General features: G+C 41.4%; 1 protein-coding gene across 3 annotated transcripts in view; it reads left to right on the forward strand.

Moving 5' to 3' along the window:
- The window catches only part of LOC122792090 (gap junction beta-3 protein-like), a 431,372-nt gene that overhangs the window by 181,593 nt on the left and 233,016 nt on the right, over nucleotides 1-16,763 (forward strand). Inside the window, exon 1 of one of the 3 annotated variants that reach the window (XR_006363285.1) lies at nucleotides 4,291-4,527. The exons of 1 other annotated variant lie outside the window; for it this stretch is intronic. The gene's annotated coding sequence lies outside the window, so the exon portion shown is untranslated. Of the gene's footprint in view, nucleotides 1-4,290; nucleotides 4,528-16,763 lie in introns of those variants that run through there. One more of the 3 variants, XM_044059880.1, reaches the window with a different exon arrangement.

Below are 16,763 nucleotides of genomic sequence, written 5' to 3' on the forward strand. Positions count from 1 at the left end.
CAGTGGATCATCTGTTTCCATTTCTTCCTGTCCTTTGCATCTTGCTCTGTCACACCAACCACCTGCATGTCCTCTCTCACCACATCCATAAACCTTATCTTAGGCCTTCCTCTTTTCCTGTTACCTGGTAGCTTCATCCTTATCATCTTTTTCCCAATATACTCAGCATCCCTCCTCAGCACATGATAAGTAAAATAATCAACACAGCCACCACAACTAGGGTATAGTGAGTAAAACATATGCAGAAACCACCTTCAAAAACACAAAAAAATCACTTTAATAGGATATGTCTTCGAATCAGCAGACCATTCATCAGATCCATTCACAAAAAAACTTCTAAAAAGCAGCTTAAATAATAAAATCTAGCCAATGTGCTACATGAAGACAGCATCCTTTTACAGCATCAGAACATCAAATATCAAAAACACCTTCTTAACATTTTCCCTTTCAGTGCAGGTTCCACCACTAAGAGATGACTGTTCAGTCCTAGAGGCTTATACACCTGTAGCCCTCCAATCCAGGTAATTTCAAATTTCTCCACAGTATTACCAGTATCCCCTCCTCTTTTACTTATTCAAACACTCTGCATAATCCTAAAGTAAAAACAATGTTCCATATTGTCTGTAATATGCTTATAGAGGGGATTCTTTACATCCTGTAAGCTGATGTTGCCCACATGCTTAGATACTCTTTCCTTTAATTGCCTAGTCATTTTACCCACATAAAAGGAACCACAAGAGTCACATGTGGCCAAATAAACTATGTTTCTGGTAGTACCGTCCACATACTTATCAAAAACATATCTCTTATTTTGATAAGAATGCACAAAAACAGTATCTTTACAAATAAACTTGCAGCTGGTACATCTTCGGCACTGGTGGGTGCCTTTTCTTTGTAATGTTATGGAGGTATAAGTATCCACTTTATCACATAAAAGCTGCTTCAAGTTATGATTATTCCTAAAAGCAAAGTGCAGTATCTCCCCTACAATTCCTTTAAGTTCCTCATCAGAGGCAAGTATTTTCCAGTTATTCCTTACTACATTACAGATGTCCTTCATGTCACTCAAGTAAGTGAGGATCATTCTAAGCTCCTTTTTAGCCCCACATTGAGCAGTTTTTTCATCAAAATTTTCCCTAAATAAAAAATTATTTCCTTTCCCTTGCCTTAATTCCATTACGCGTCTCTGCATACAGTCCACCTCATGGTACCTCTCTTTACAAACTTCTCTCCATAACTTCAGTGGCTCGCACAAAATCCTCCCTCTTGGTATGAAGTCTGGAGGTCCTGAGGAACTGTTCTTTAGGAATATTCATATGAGTATGTCTAGGATGCATATTGAACCTCAGTAGAATACTATTCTTCCAGCAATCTTTTTGACACAAACCAGTGTGTATCTCACCAGTTGATGTGTCTAATGTCAAGGAAATCCATACAATTAACATCATGTTTCATTGTAAATCGTAAGAAATCAGTAGTCATCTATAAATACATAAGGAAGGCTTGTAGATGATCTATACTGCTTCCCCACAGGATAAAGACATCATCAACGAATCGTTTGTAGAATCTTACAGATGCACAAAATGGATTATTGTTGAACACATGATGCTTATATATATAGCCTCAGGTCTTACAAAAAATGCTGAGAGTCCTTTACAACAGCTGGTGCATACATAAGGGACTCCTTCCAGTTATACTCAACAAAAATCGAGGTAGGCTCCGTTATCCACCCTGCTCCAGCTACGATGGGGTGCACAGGTGAATCTATAAAGTTTTTATGTACTTTAGGCAGACATTTAAAAATAGGTATGAGGGGATGTGTAACATTTAGGTAGTCATATACCTCTGCAGATATCTTCACAGAGGGTGTGTCTATATATATATATATATATATATATATATATATATATATATATATATATCTATATCTATATGGGTTTACTGCTTTTGGTCGAATTACATTTGGTTGAAAATTATTTCAGGCAGCCCACTTCACTGAAAATGCATTTCACTGAAAACCCATTTGGTTGAATTGAATTTGGTCGAAAATGGAATATAGCCACTGCCCCACTGCAGTGCGACCCTGGAGTGAGAATATAAAGTAAGGGGGGGCACAGCCCCCCACATTGGGGGATGTGGGTGGTGTAGCCCCCCACATAATTGCAATGTATGCACTATTATATACATGGGTATCCATTAAAAATACATTGAAACATATAATGTCAGTAAAAACTAGTTGCAAAATGTGGGGGGCTTCACCCCCACACACCGCCTTACTTTATATTCTGACTCAAGGGTCGCACTGCAGTGGGGCAGGGGCTATATTCCATTTTCGACCAAATGAGCTTTCAATCAAATTAGCTTTCTGTGAAGTGGGCTGCCTGAAATAATTTTTGACCAAATGTAATTCGACCAAAAGCAGTAGACCCATATATATAACAGTGGTGCAGCGGTTAGTGTTGTCGCCTCACAGCAAGAGGTTCTCCAGTTCAATCCTTAGCTGGGGTGCCTTCTGTGTGGAGTCTGCATGTCCTCCCTGTGATCGAGTGGGTTTCCTCCCAGATTCCAAAGACATGCTGTAGGTGGATTGGACACTCTAAATTGGCCCTAGGAGTGAGTGTGAGTGTGTGTGTGCCTTCTGTGGAAGGTTGGGCACCACTGGCAACTCGACACTGTAAAACTCTACTGCCAATCATGAGTGGACAGGTGATCTGCTGTGGTGAACCCTAACTGGGAAAAGCCGAAAGAAGAAGAATATATATATATATATATATATATATATATATATATATATATATATATATATATATATATATATGCATACACACACACACATGTTTTACAACATTGGGATTGACTCTGTTTTGACTTGCAACTTTCCAGGGTTTTAGGTGCTTTAGGTGTTTTTGGTTCAAATAATCACATGTCAATTAAATGAGACTCAGGAGTTCATAGTGGACCCAATTAGGATGTGTCAATACTAGCAGTACTTGACAAATGAGGTATACAGTGAGAGAGACCCCAGTCACTGGGGATTTATTGAGTGGAACCACAGTGAAATGTTCTGTTTGCTGAAATTTGCTAGTTTGTTATTTATTTATCTGTTTTGGTTCATTTCTTCAAATGTCCTTAACACCTAAAAATCTCAGAAATCATTTCCTTGCTTATATTAGAGCAAAACAAGAGATTGGCAGAGATCTCTGTGCATTGTTTGGAGGGATTGTGTTCTCTCCTCTATATTGTGTGACTGTGGAGTTTGTATATAAAAGTTTGCAGTGTGGGGATCTTGTCTTGCAGATGGTGGGGTGGGGGGGCTTGCTGCTTTGAAAAAATAGTTTTGAGTAGACTTGTTATTTTTATATATGCACGGCAGCTTTTGAAACTTCTGGAGTGATCACTTGTGATACAAGGGATCTTGATGTGGTCTCTCAGTGCAACATTTTTGTTATAGATCAGGTATGCAAGTCAGTGCCATCTTCCAACTAATAATTTGTCATAGTAGTTTTCAGCAGATATTTCTCTTTATATCTGCCCATCTTTCTGTGTTTTCATTCAAATGATTTATTTCATCCTGATCTGAGAACTTATCATTTGCTTTATTAACTTCCTTTAGCAGATACTATTTGTTTCCCTTTCCCTTTGGTCTGTACTATCTCAGCTGCTTTTTTTTTTCAGAATCCTCTCCTTTCTTTTATTGATATGCTTCCTACCTTCCTTCTATAGCATTTCATTAGATTTACTTTACTTTCCTAAGTAATTCTGGAAGATTGAAAGATCATTTACTGGTTTAACTCCAAACAACGTTACTATGGTGTTTTTGTACATGCATATTATTGCAGATAATTAAGACACTTACTCACTACTTGTTTTGAATTCAAACATGGCAGAACATGGACAACAAAAGCAATCTTTGATACTAAGAGTACAAAAGTAGGTTCTTTCAAATTTTGAATGCAGTATGGAGTGAAGCAAAATGTAGATTAGACTGGTACATCAGAATAAACTGCACAAGCAAACACAGAAGTTACTATACGTAACGCATGTAGCTCAGTATAATTTATGTAAAGGCAAGCAAACAGGCTTTTACTGCTGGTTTTGTAGTTTTAGAATTGTTTCCAGGAATGCTGAAAATAATTACAGGATGAGAATTTGCTATAACATGTTTACTTTTCAGATGAATTTCATTTCAAAGCAGCTAAATCTAGTCACTGGCAGAAAATGTTGTTCTTCTGCAATGACAATCTTTCTTCAGGCAATCGGTAAGAAACTGATAATTGCAACTGCCATTATTATGTCAACATTGTCCCAACATGCACAGAAAAGCTTCCACACCTTTGAAAATCACTGAATTTGTAACAGATGTACGCAGGAGTATTTACCTCGATTATATATTTTCATTTATGTTATTCAAAAAAAGTTCTAATTTTGGAACCACTGCCTAGTTCACTGCTTATAAATATAACTGAATGCAAAAAGTGAACATATACAAATTTGTGAATCTTAAAATTAATTATTCTGCATTTACAGGTAAGAGATTATTTTATTTTGTTTTCATGGATCTTTCTTAGTACAGTATGTATTCCTTTGTCTGTTACATTTTTACAATTGATATGCTATTTGTGTTGTTTGTATGGATAATTAGAAGTTGTTTCTGTTTAGTAAAGGAATGTTATTTATTTAATTGTGTTGTGTTTGCATGTAAATAAGTTAACAATGAGGTTAGTGTTTAGTTTCTGAAAAAAGTAGAAAAAATACAAACACCATTGTAAAATTAGTATGAGCTCTCAAGGAAGTGCAGCTAACAGGTACCCTTTTTAAGTTTATTTCCTGTATTTTCAGCACGTTTCACAACACTTATAGAATTGCATCTTGTTATGAGCATCTCTGTAGCTGAGTTTACTGTAACAATATCTTCATCAGGTTTAAAATAAAGTGATTTCAATGAACGCAGTGTTACATAAAGGCTAGTCATTTTGGTCATGTATGCAACACTGTAAGGAAATCACATCAGAAAAGAAATAATTCAATGAATTAGCATTACTTTTATAATAATGTATTTGGTTCTGTCAGGTTTATATTACCTTAAGTTAAGATTAAGAGAGGTACTTAATAAAGCCTACATGTTTTTTTTTTCTGTGTAGGCATTGTGCCATGCTGCTTACACGGGCATGAACATTTCTAGATTCAGTAAGTGCTGCTGAGCGGCATACACCCACGAGCCAACATGGAAACTTCCATGGCATGCAGATCACCTAATAATTAGCAGGTGAATCTCATGCAAATGAGGCAGGTAGAGTGGTCCAGCAAGCAGAGAGGCATTTGTTTAGACCCAGTGTTATGTCCATAGTGTACCTGGAAAAATTCCATGTACAGAAGTGTAGACAGATAAATTGAGTTGTAAAAATGTAGATATATGGACAGAAATGTCATATTGCATACACATATAAGTGAAACTATTATTCTGTATGTCAGAAAAATTGAAGGGAATAAGTTAAATAACATTTTTTTTTTAATATTCTGGGCATTTGTGAGGTGAGCCGCAGTGAGCAAACATGCTTTATAGAAAAATTAAAAATAAAAAAATGGAAAACAAAAATTAATATTATGTGACAGAAATGTATTACAGTCTCTACAATGGTGCATTGATGCTGTTGCTAATGTGGTAGGGCTATGAAGCGTGTAGTTTTCAGGATGTGAGCCCAGATACCTATGCAAATGTGGTGGAGATACTGAATAGCAGAAAGGAATAATCCTGTCCACATATCCCCTTCATGTAAGCTTAGACCCATGTTGTTGTTTACACAGGATGTAGCTGACACCAGGGTGGGTGTGTGTCTACTGACTTCTAAACTTATTTCAGTATAGGTACGCATGTCTATGTGGCAAGCCACTTGGCGGAGCATGTCCTTTCAGGGGGGTGTGTCCACTAACTTCTAAGCTCTGTTTACCTTCGGTGCATGTGTTTATGCAGCATGCCATGATGCATGTCTGAAAAAAATTATTTAATTAGTTTTGACCCTTGTTTAAGCTAAAATAGGGCCATTAAATTATGTTAATCATATTCTGGGTAGGCAGAATGCATCATAGTTAGCCAATCACACATTCTGCATCTACAGCAGAGCTCTATAAAGTATGCATACTCCCTACATTCCGTTTTTCCCCCAATATTCTGGACCATTGGAGTACAGACTTGAGAATATTAACTGAGAGAATGCTAGGGCAGCTGCAGGCCTGCTACTCCTGTATGTGCTAGATGCTGAAGTCAGTGCTGCTGCTGCTGACAATAGGCCTAGACTGAGAAGGAGAACAGTGTTCAAGCCCAGGGTAACCACCCAACATAGTAGTTTTCCCATATAACTACTTTAACAGTAAGTCATCAGTGGTACATCAGCAGTCCAGGCAATCTCAGGGCAGTAACAAAGAAATCGATCACACATTGTATATCTCACTTAATGCAAGAATAACAATGTACATATGTATGCTGTTGATTGTGTGATGAATGAGTGCTCTGTGGCTGGCAGCTTGTGCGGGTCAGTGGACTAGGAAAGTAAGCATAGGTGATGCTGTTCATGGTTCAATCTGGAAGTATCTACATCTTTTGCATGTGAGGGATTATTATGTTGGTGTTTTCAAAGACTGTCAGTCTGTGTGTGGTGTAACGTTATGAACGTCTGTCACATATTAATTACATTAGACAGCTGGAGAATACCATGGACATTTTGAGTGAAGTGCAGTACTGCAGAAACAGGGACAGATGTCAGTGTCTGTAACACACAAAATCCTGGAGTACAGGTAGGTGTGGGCTGGAGTTACTTTATAAGTACTGACAGTCCCACTGGGCGTGCTCATACACATAGTTAAACTGAGCGCAATCCTGTTGTCCCTTGATCAAAATGACTTGTTATGTATAGATATGTCTATACATACATACATATATGTATGTATACATATCCGTCTGTCACTAACTCTCTCTCCCATACATAGTATATCTATCTATATGTATTTTCAAATAGATATAATATATATATATATATATATATATATATATATATATATATATATATATCTGTGTGTGTGTTCTGTGTGTGTGTATCTCTCTGCCAAACAACTGAGACTCCCTCATTAGCTATCAAACTACAATGTTTATGCACTTTTTGGCCCTGTAAGTTGTTGCTGGCTTCCAAACTGCCCTCTTCTGCAAGGCCTGATGATGTCATCTACCTTAAGACTACCAGCTGCCATTGTAGTATCAGACTTAAGCCATGGGGCATGCAATAGCTGTTGTGCTCTTTAGTGTGTAAGAGTGCATAGGTAGGGGTTCTAATCTCACTCCAGACCACTTGGTGTGTGTGTGTATGCCCATATAGCATAAATATGGTTACCTCAGTAACTTAGAAAGTGGTAGGGTTTTGCAGAATTTTATTTGTAGTAGGTTATGTGGCCCTCCAAATGCCTGACCATAACTAGGCCTGCCGATGTCATCAAGCATAATATGTCCTAAACTGATAGTACTCAGACATGAGGTGTGTTGCGTGCATTGTGTACTAAAATTTGTAGTGTGTGTGCCATTACATAGATAAGTGTTCTAATCTACATACAGCCAACTTGCACTAGGTGTGTGCTGTGCCATGTCCTGTAAGCAGTAATTGGAAGTGATGCTATCCTCAGTGCAGCCATGTTTGTGTGTGTGGCTGTTAGACCATTTTACATCGGCGTACAGAACCATAGGAAATTTGAACTTCACTAGTATAGTCACCATACTTCCATCACAATCGTAGACAAAAGTATACCCTTATTTACATGATCAGCACATATTGCTCCAGTCCAAGGTGGACACAGGCAGAAGTTTGTGGTGAAATCAGGGTTGCCCAGCCAATCATACTGATGGCATGTGCTGAGGTGCAGTGAGGTGCTCTGCTTGCCATTAGCCAAGGTTCTGTTTCAAAGGTGTGTTAAAGTCTGATGGACAAATCTCTCCCACCAGTATGTATTACTAATGTCACATACTAGGTTAATGTCCTTAGAGTGATTAATTCATCTACTATGCCACCTACAGATATGCAACATTTGCAATCAAGCACGGTCACATATTGCCCCATATACAAGGCAGAGATCATCTCGGAGTAGACTATATGCCACAGGCTATAATGACACTCATTTCAGACAATCCCCATTGAACACATGCCACAGACGTGAAGTTCCCTTGTGAGGGACCATACTGTTTTGTGCACGTTCCAGTACCGCTTGGAAAAGTCCATTACCAAATGGCCATTGCACTCAGATATTGGCATGCTGAGGGAGGAGTACATGAAGATTATGAGTATGTCAGTTACAGGTGATTGTGCCCTCAGCTATGACATATGATTCCTGTCATACCCCTGGGAAGATATGGTGATCTCAGGCACATTAGGTGTAAACCTGTGTGCCCAGGTCTGTGTCCCTAGTTCTTTCACCCCTGAGTATGTACATCACATTTGCGACTTATGTGCTACTAAACAGGTATGTAGGTGTTAGTGATGGAAATGATACTGCATACATATCTGCATGGAGTTTATGGCCATTACTATGTCAACAAGCATTTGTTCATCAATACCCTCTTGCAGGATATTGACATAGCTCACAGACTCCATGATTGCTCACAGTTTGCAGGCATCAGCCAACATTGTTAGCCGCAGACATTCAGTATTCACTTGTATCATGGTTAAATATATTCCAAGCAGTAGAAGACCCAGGACTGAGCCCTGTTGAAGACTGCTGCTTACAGATCAACTATTAGAGACATATGTCCCTATGTTGAGTATGTGTGCCATCAGTGGGTCACCTAGTGACCTCTACAATGATAGTACCATGGATGCCTAAGTGGGTGTTTGGAAATGATGCCTGAGTGGGAGATATAGTCAGATGGCTTGGCTCAGTCCAGGGGGTTGCATGCCCTGATGTCCCCTGACCCAGGTCCTTGGTGACTGCCTTGGAAATGTCCACCATATTTAACAGTCATGATCCCCTTGTCAGACATCCAAAGCGTGTACAGTCAACTGCATGTAGATCACATATATGTGTACTGATCAGCTCCACGATGATTGCCCCTACAGCCATACAGATATGGATGCTCAGGCAAAGAGGTCTATAGTTCTGGGGGTCAGTGCATGCACCACCTCTCTGCAAGAGTATAACAGTTGCCATTGTCCAGTCAGCTGGGGTGCAGCCCGTGGTGTCAGTATGATTGCAAGGTATTCCCAATAGTGTTAATTATAACTGTCAGATCCCATGTAGGATGCAGCTTATGATGTTAGCATGTCCAATAGATGATGTGTATCCACCACAGAGAGGTCATTTACAACCTGTTCAGTAGATATGGAAGATATGGGACAGGTTTTAGGAATGACATATGTCACATGTGGTGGGGACAGGGGAGTGAGTTGATGCAGAACCTGTGGGACTGCAGGTTAGCTATGAGTACAGACCCATTATATGTAGCACCATTATGTATGAGTTCACTGACAATCTGGTCCTGTCCTTTGAGGTTACACATGTAACTACATGGTGAGTTGTGGTTATGCTTTGTGTAGGTAGCTAATTTTGTCACTCACTGTGTCTACACAACATCACAGCAACACTACATGCTTGTTTTAGCTGAGGAGGTTGTGCCATCCCTTTTAGGGGAGTGCACCCTCACCCCAATTGTCACACAGCACTCTCCAACTCTTATTGTACAGCCTGATAATGGCAGTTGTCCACCAGGCAAGTTTGCTGTGCCATGAAGAGCCTGTGCTCCTCCTGTCAAGTACAGCCAAATTCATGCACTTGTAATGCTGCTGGCATAATTCATGGGCGTAGAGCTCTGCATACTTGCCTGTCCCATCAGAGGGGGAGGTGCAGTCAAGCTATGTAAACTATCCCACAGGAGGCTATAAATGGCTTTGTTGAAATATATGTCTGCATTTTCTGCAAGGGAGGGTTAGTGCTGATAGTTTTAGTGACACTGATCTGAGGTCAGATACCACCAGGGAGGACTTCACATTGGGGGGGGCTGCAGTGGTCACCCATATCGATAAATATATGATGCAATACATTGGTTCCCCTTGGGGGGATGTCACGGCACTGCTTCAGGGCATTGTAGTTAAGGACATGGACTAACCTTTGGGCAAGTGAGCTGCAGCACAACTAAGTAACACAATTGGTGGTCTCTTAATGCCACCCCACACCATGGTGTAATGCTATATCTTGATAGACACATATACATACAAATATGCACAATGGGTGTCTGGATTCATGGAGCTGCTCCTATAGCCAGCTATTGCTTGATTATGTGCCCTTCCAGTACTGAATGGCACCTGCAGTGTCTCTGGAAAACTACAGTGTTTCACAAAATCTGGATGTGTATCTATCCTTAATCAGTATGTATACACCATCTGCATTACCTTGAACACTGTCATTTTGCGGTTTGAAGTTGTGGATGGATGTGTAGTCTGGTATGGCTGTGGTGCTGCCCACAGCCTTGAACCAGATGCCCTTGACTGCACACATGTATGCATAATCCAGGGTGGGGGCACCTTTCACAGAGTGGAGTTCAGTGTCACCATACCCACTGTGTAGCAGCATAACCATGATTCTGTATAAAGATGTGTTCCCATTGCCAACTTTTCCCCAAACAGTGCATCTAAGATGCATTGTGAGGATGTCAGTAGCCTTGGCCGGTACTCCAAATCTCAGAGTTGAGAGATGAAGACCATCACTGATGAAGCATTCATGTAAGTTGAGCAAGGCATCCCAGACAAACATGTAGTAGATACCCTGACAATGATACCACACACTGAGGCAATTATTGACTTCCATCACTTTCTGTATGTATGGAGCCATCATCCCTGGTGAGTGTCAACTGCAGCCGAAAGCTATGCGTATACCTGTGAGACACACAGACTGGCTAAGCACATTCATGTGCCTGCATACAAGCCGGTGATGTATGTCCCTAGTCATACACACCTGCAGGAACTATGATGCCAACATTATGTTAACTGATATTCCCTGATTTGCGGCAATGCGTGGTAAGACCTATTGTGTCAACCTACAGACATCTATCTGTGATCTTTCCCATATGTGGCCACTTGACACAGAAATCAATGTGTCTCATGATGTAATCACCTATGACTAAAAGGTGTGATTTTGCATTTTGCCTTTGGTGTATGACCGGTGAGAGAGTGGTGCATGCAGTATTATGTGTACTGTGCTCTCCAGAGACCAGACTTTCTGAGGTGTCTGTTTGGGAATGTGTCTGGTAAGGTGCTGCACACATGCAGATGTGTGTGATGTGGGTGTAGTTGGTGCAGGATGTGAGCTGTGCATGTTGGCAAAATGCTTATTGCCATATGTAATGACTGCTGTTGGAGACACCATGGCAGCAAGGTTTGAAATGCAGTCACATCTGTCACACGTTGTGTTTGTGTGTCATAGGAGTAGAGGGGTGGGGACACTCCCAACATCTCACCAGCAGGTCCTGCAAAGTTAGGGTCATGCTGCCACACATTTGGGGTTCACAGCTTGTTTGTAAGCACACCTTCCAGTGAAGATGTGGATGCAAGTGCATGCATAGAGGACTTGTTCAAATTTGCTGACATTACATTGACCTCACAAGCATATGATGCCTGCCAAGCAACTAAACAGCACAATGGTTGTTGTGTGACATGTTGCGGGAACACAGACATATGTTTTGGGTGCATAACTGTACAGTATGACATGCCTAGGATATGTCTCAAGTGGACACGCATTGGCCAAAGGTGGCCAGTCTGCTGCAGTATGCCTCACAGCCATGACTAGCTGTGAAATTATCACCTAAAATGGCTCAATGCCAAGTGTGCTGATTGTTTTAGCAATACTTAACATCTATGTCACTGGACATTGTATATTATATTGTGGCACTACAACAGTGCTACTAATCTCCTTCTTGTCAGTTCCCTAGTGACCTGCCACCAACCCTGGAACAGAAGGCATAAGACATGCAAAAGACAACTGAGTGCCCAGGTTGCTAATCAAGGCATCTACCTGGAAAATGGTATATGAAGCCTACAGAGCCTTTCATGATGTGGGACAGCTATGTGGATGAACAAACAGGCTGTGTCCTGCTCATCATCATGGGTTGATAGTAATGTTTTGCCTGTGATGACAGAAAACATATTGGAGAATGATATCCCATGTGAGAGTGGTGTCAGTGAGACCAGCATTAGTAGTTGCCAGGCACTGGCAATTCTGTGAACTCCCATGTTTGACACAGTCTTCACAAGGCAATTCTGTCCTTTCAGTACACACTGATTGGGTAGTTTCCAACTGCAGAATACCTGTGTAAAACCTGTACCTTACCTTTATAGGGTATACATATTACACTTCCTTAATGTGTTTGTCTACACTCTGTATATACACCTTGGATGACTCTCTTCTTGGAACATGCTGGAAGAAACTGCAATACTGAGTTACACAATGGGCAATTAGCATGTAGTGCCAAGCAGTGTACCCAGATCTTTGTATCATGTGACATATAATGCCGTGAAAGGACTTAGCATGGATATGAGCAGTAACACTGTTGTACACCTACTGACACTGGACCAAGCACTGTTTATTATGTTAAAGGCCAGATCATGCCTACTGACTTTAACTTGTGAACCCCATTGAGTGTTACACTATACAATGGATGACAGGAATATTACTCACTCTACCTACCATGCCTGACAAGGAGTTACACAATATTAGGCCAGTAGGCCTTGCTGGAAACTGTGTAGGTTATCTACATAGTGTTATGTCAGCTGGTGGATAGGTAAGTGCCTGACAGTCATAATCTGGGAAGATAACATTGGGAGACCTACGCTGCAATGACACCAGTCACCAGTGGGTTTCCCCAGACATCATTAATGGTGTACCCCTTCTAGACATCCTCTTCAGTCACAGCCACTGTCAATGACCTCTGACTGACTACATTAGCAGGTGATTGCATAGCAGGAGCTGTCACTGAATCTCACACAGAACCAACAATTATCCAGGATGGCCTGAGACACACATTCAGTTTTTGTCTGAGCCACTGACAAATACTAAATGCCAACAACTGCATAATGCTATCCTTTGGAAAGTCATCCGCCCCTGGAAAATATAGTAGTGTCCGCTCACCACAGACAGTGGAGCCAGTACTCATGGACTTATGGACACAGAGAGTAATGTAGCCTTTGATTTTCACTGGTTGGTAAGATATGGGGATGCATTCAATGTTGTAAAACCTAAACAGAAAGGTATGTGATGTAAATCTCGATCTGTCATTGCTATACTGAATGTGGCAGTCATCACACCTATCATTGTGTACAATGGCACCCTTACTATGTCACTTCACAGGCATATCTTACAAATGTAGCAGCCACACAGGTTCCATGGTACACCAGTTCACATTGCAAATAACATGTCCTATGGAGCCTGTGTCAAGACCGTACATGTGTAGTCTGTCTCATCAATGCTTTGGAAAGGATGTGTATGGCTGCCATACAGGGAAATGTCAGATCCCACTGTGTACCTCCCATGTATCCATGACAGGACTAACACATGTCTTACCTGTTCTACACACCAACACCATCACTGTGGTATAAATAGTACATGCTGGAGAAACAGGTATGTAACACAGACAGTACACCTTATATGTAACAGGCCCCCCATGCATGTGAAGCACACATCTGCTGTGACACACATCATGTTCAGGTTACACAATGAGATGCAGATCAAGACAATCATAGCTGTTGTCAAATAAATGTCTGTACTGGAAACATAAAATTTGTAGATGGATCATTTCCAGCACCACAGCTTGTAGATGTGTTAGCTCCCAAGACCCTGGTAACACTTATCAAGAGTATTGAACCTTTGCACAGATTAAAGATGCATGACTATGCTGAATGACACTATTGTCCTTGGGAGCCTGTTATACACATATGGACCAATGGAGCCATGTACTTTTAGTGCTGTACCTTGCTGAGGACATATTTCTTCTGTGCTGACATTCTACATGTGCTGTGATATCTATGGCTTTATTGCTGCTGTGTATCCATAGGTGTCCCCCAACAGACTCCTGAAACAGAAACAGGTGTGTGACACACGTATAATTGTTTAAGTATAAAGCCATTACATTATACAACATAAGGTACACAAAAGTATGTGGCTTACTCATTACAAATGTCAGCATACAGTATCTGTCAGTAACCAGTACAAGTGTCATGGCAAAACACCAATGCATTACATAAGTACATGTTCATTTATATAGTCACCCTGTGCATCAGGCACATAACTTCATTTCCCTGCATCGATGATGAGGATGACAGAAATGTGGCACAGGTATCATCACTTGCACAGGGTGTTGCATGGGGGATGTTGGAGGCCTAGGCTGATCCAAATTGACAGCATGCATGTGAGTCAGGAAAGAATGCAGGCAAGATGGACCATGGAAATGTGCCATGTGTGTCTATAGGTGACCTGCATTTGACAGTGGTGTGTGAGTGTATGCATGTACACAGTCAAGCTCAGTGCTAGCCCTACATGTGTGTATGCTGGACAGTTTTGAACCATGCATAGTAGAGCTGACAATTCACCATCTCTGGCCCTGAACACAGGAACTGGCTCTGCCAGGAGTTGCACTGGCACCTCCATGCCCAAGGTCAGAAGCAGTGCTAGTACCCAATGGTGACAGCTGTCTACTGGGACCATATCCTCCAAGGAATGTCCAGGACCATAAGCCCATGGCCTGTCATATCTTGGTGTGGACAGCACACTCCCCTCTCTAGAAATGGATGTACTGCCACTATGGGAGCGTGATTGTGCATGTTCATGTGGACTCTCAGCAGATGGGGTTGCTGACATATATCCACGAGCCTGACATTCAGGTCCAACCAGATGTTCCAGCACAGACACTGTGCATTCCAAGACAGATAGTGTGTGATCTATCTCAGCTCTCCTTCTTTCCACTGCATCAGTAAACCAATCCAGGGTGTCAGCAATTTGGTGGAGGCAGTCACAGATGTCAGACTGTGCTGCATCCATAACCCTAAGCATATGTCTGGAGTTCTTTTAGAACATGTCTGTGCCTCCATGATGACCCGAAACATGCACCAAGTGACCCGTGATGTGGTGGATAGACAGAGGCCTCCTAGAAACACTCCTATCAATCCACCTGTGTGAAACCTTGCCAGTTTTCTGGCTATTTCCAGTGTCTACACTCACTGTAGCCATAGTTTCTTTTATTTATTTAACATTTGTTTATCAGGAAAGACTGACTTTGAACAAAGCCAATTTTCAGAGGAGGCCTGGGGAGAAATGCTCCAGATGTATGTCTTTGTAATGTGGGAGGAAACTGGAGCACCCGGAGGAAACCCACACGAATGTAGGGAGGACATGCAGACTCCACACAGAAGACACTCCAGCCAAGAATCGAACTGGAGAACCTCTTGCTGTGAGGCAACAACACTGCCGCTGCACCACTGCACAATTCCCACAATTTTCTGTTCAATGTCCCTACCCTCTGACTGTCCAATATCTGTGACCTCCAGGGGCTGGGTATGTGTGGGCATACTGACTGTGTGCAGTGACAATGAGAGCAGAAGATTGATGTCAACCTCTGGGACAGATTCAACTGCTGATACCCCCATCTGTGCCTGACTGTGACCACCATCATCATCAGAGTCTGAAGAGACACTGACATCAGGTTGTGTAGAGGACAGTGACCACCCCCACCCTGCTCTGACACCTGTGATAAGAAAGGAAAAGACAGTACAGTAATACCTGCATTATTATGCTCTGCAGTACTATGCTACAATATATGTACAGCTCCAAACATTGTTGGCATTATTACAGACCTGATGAAAACCCAACCTCATATAGTAGGACAAGAGAACATTACTTTTCCTACAAACTGCTGTAGCTACTTGTAAATAAAGACTCTTTACACAGCAATCTTGTCAGCAACAATGAGGTAAACTGTTGACATTTGTGAAGACTGTACAGTTGATACAAATGACAATCTGCAATGTCCTAACAATACTAACATATCTATCAGTGTGGTCACATCTACAAGGCATAGGTATGATTCTAACGTGTACAGTCAGAAAATATTTGTGCAGTTGGCAATCATGCTGACAGTACACCAATCCAGGCAGCACCTGCAACACCTGTTGATATGTGGTGATGTTTAAGTTTTTGCAAATGCGTGTTCTGTGTGCAGAAAGTCTTATATAGAATGGTTCCACATAGCCACCATGTTTGCCTTTTTAACATGCTTCTCATTAGCAGATGATTACATCTCAACCAGTCTGTGGTTCTGAAATGCTAATTGCAGTCAACACAGCTGATTTTGCTATCATTAGACAATGACATGCTACCACTGTACAAGATATAAGGCCTCCATGTAGATTACAAGCCCTTTCTGATATATTGTGCTGGACATTACTGGGGTGAGGAGACTACATCATTGCAGAGGGTAGGTCTGTAGCAGCTACTTTTACATAGAGATGTGTGTGCTACAGACTGCAGCTGCTGCAGCAGGTAATAGGTCTAGGCAGACAGTATGAACACATTGGAGGAAAATTCTGTAGGAGTAACTGTGGCAGCTGTGGCAGCCTTGTTGTAGAGGCATAGCCATGTGAGGGTACCCATTCCACTTTAATTAAGGCATGTGTTTAAGGTAAGTGTGTTAGGCAATGGTATCACTAACAGAGTACTAGGCAACATGTTTGTTGGGTCCTTGAGCAGCA

Source organism: Protopterus annectens, chromosome 1.part2, assembly GCF_019279795.1.
Source record: "Protopterus annectens isolate FY-2018-M chromosome 1.part2, PAN1.0, whole genome shotgun sequence".
Classification (NCBI taxonomy): domain Eukaryota; kingdom Metazoa; phylum Chordata; order Ceratodontiformes; family Protopteridae; genus Protopterus; species Protopterus annectens.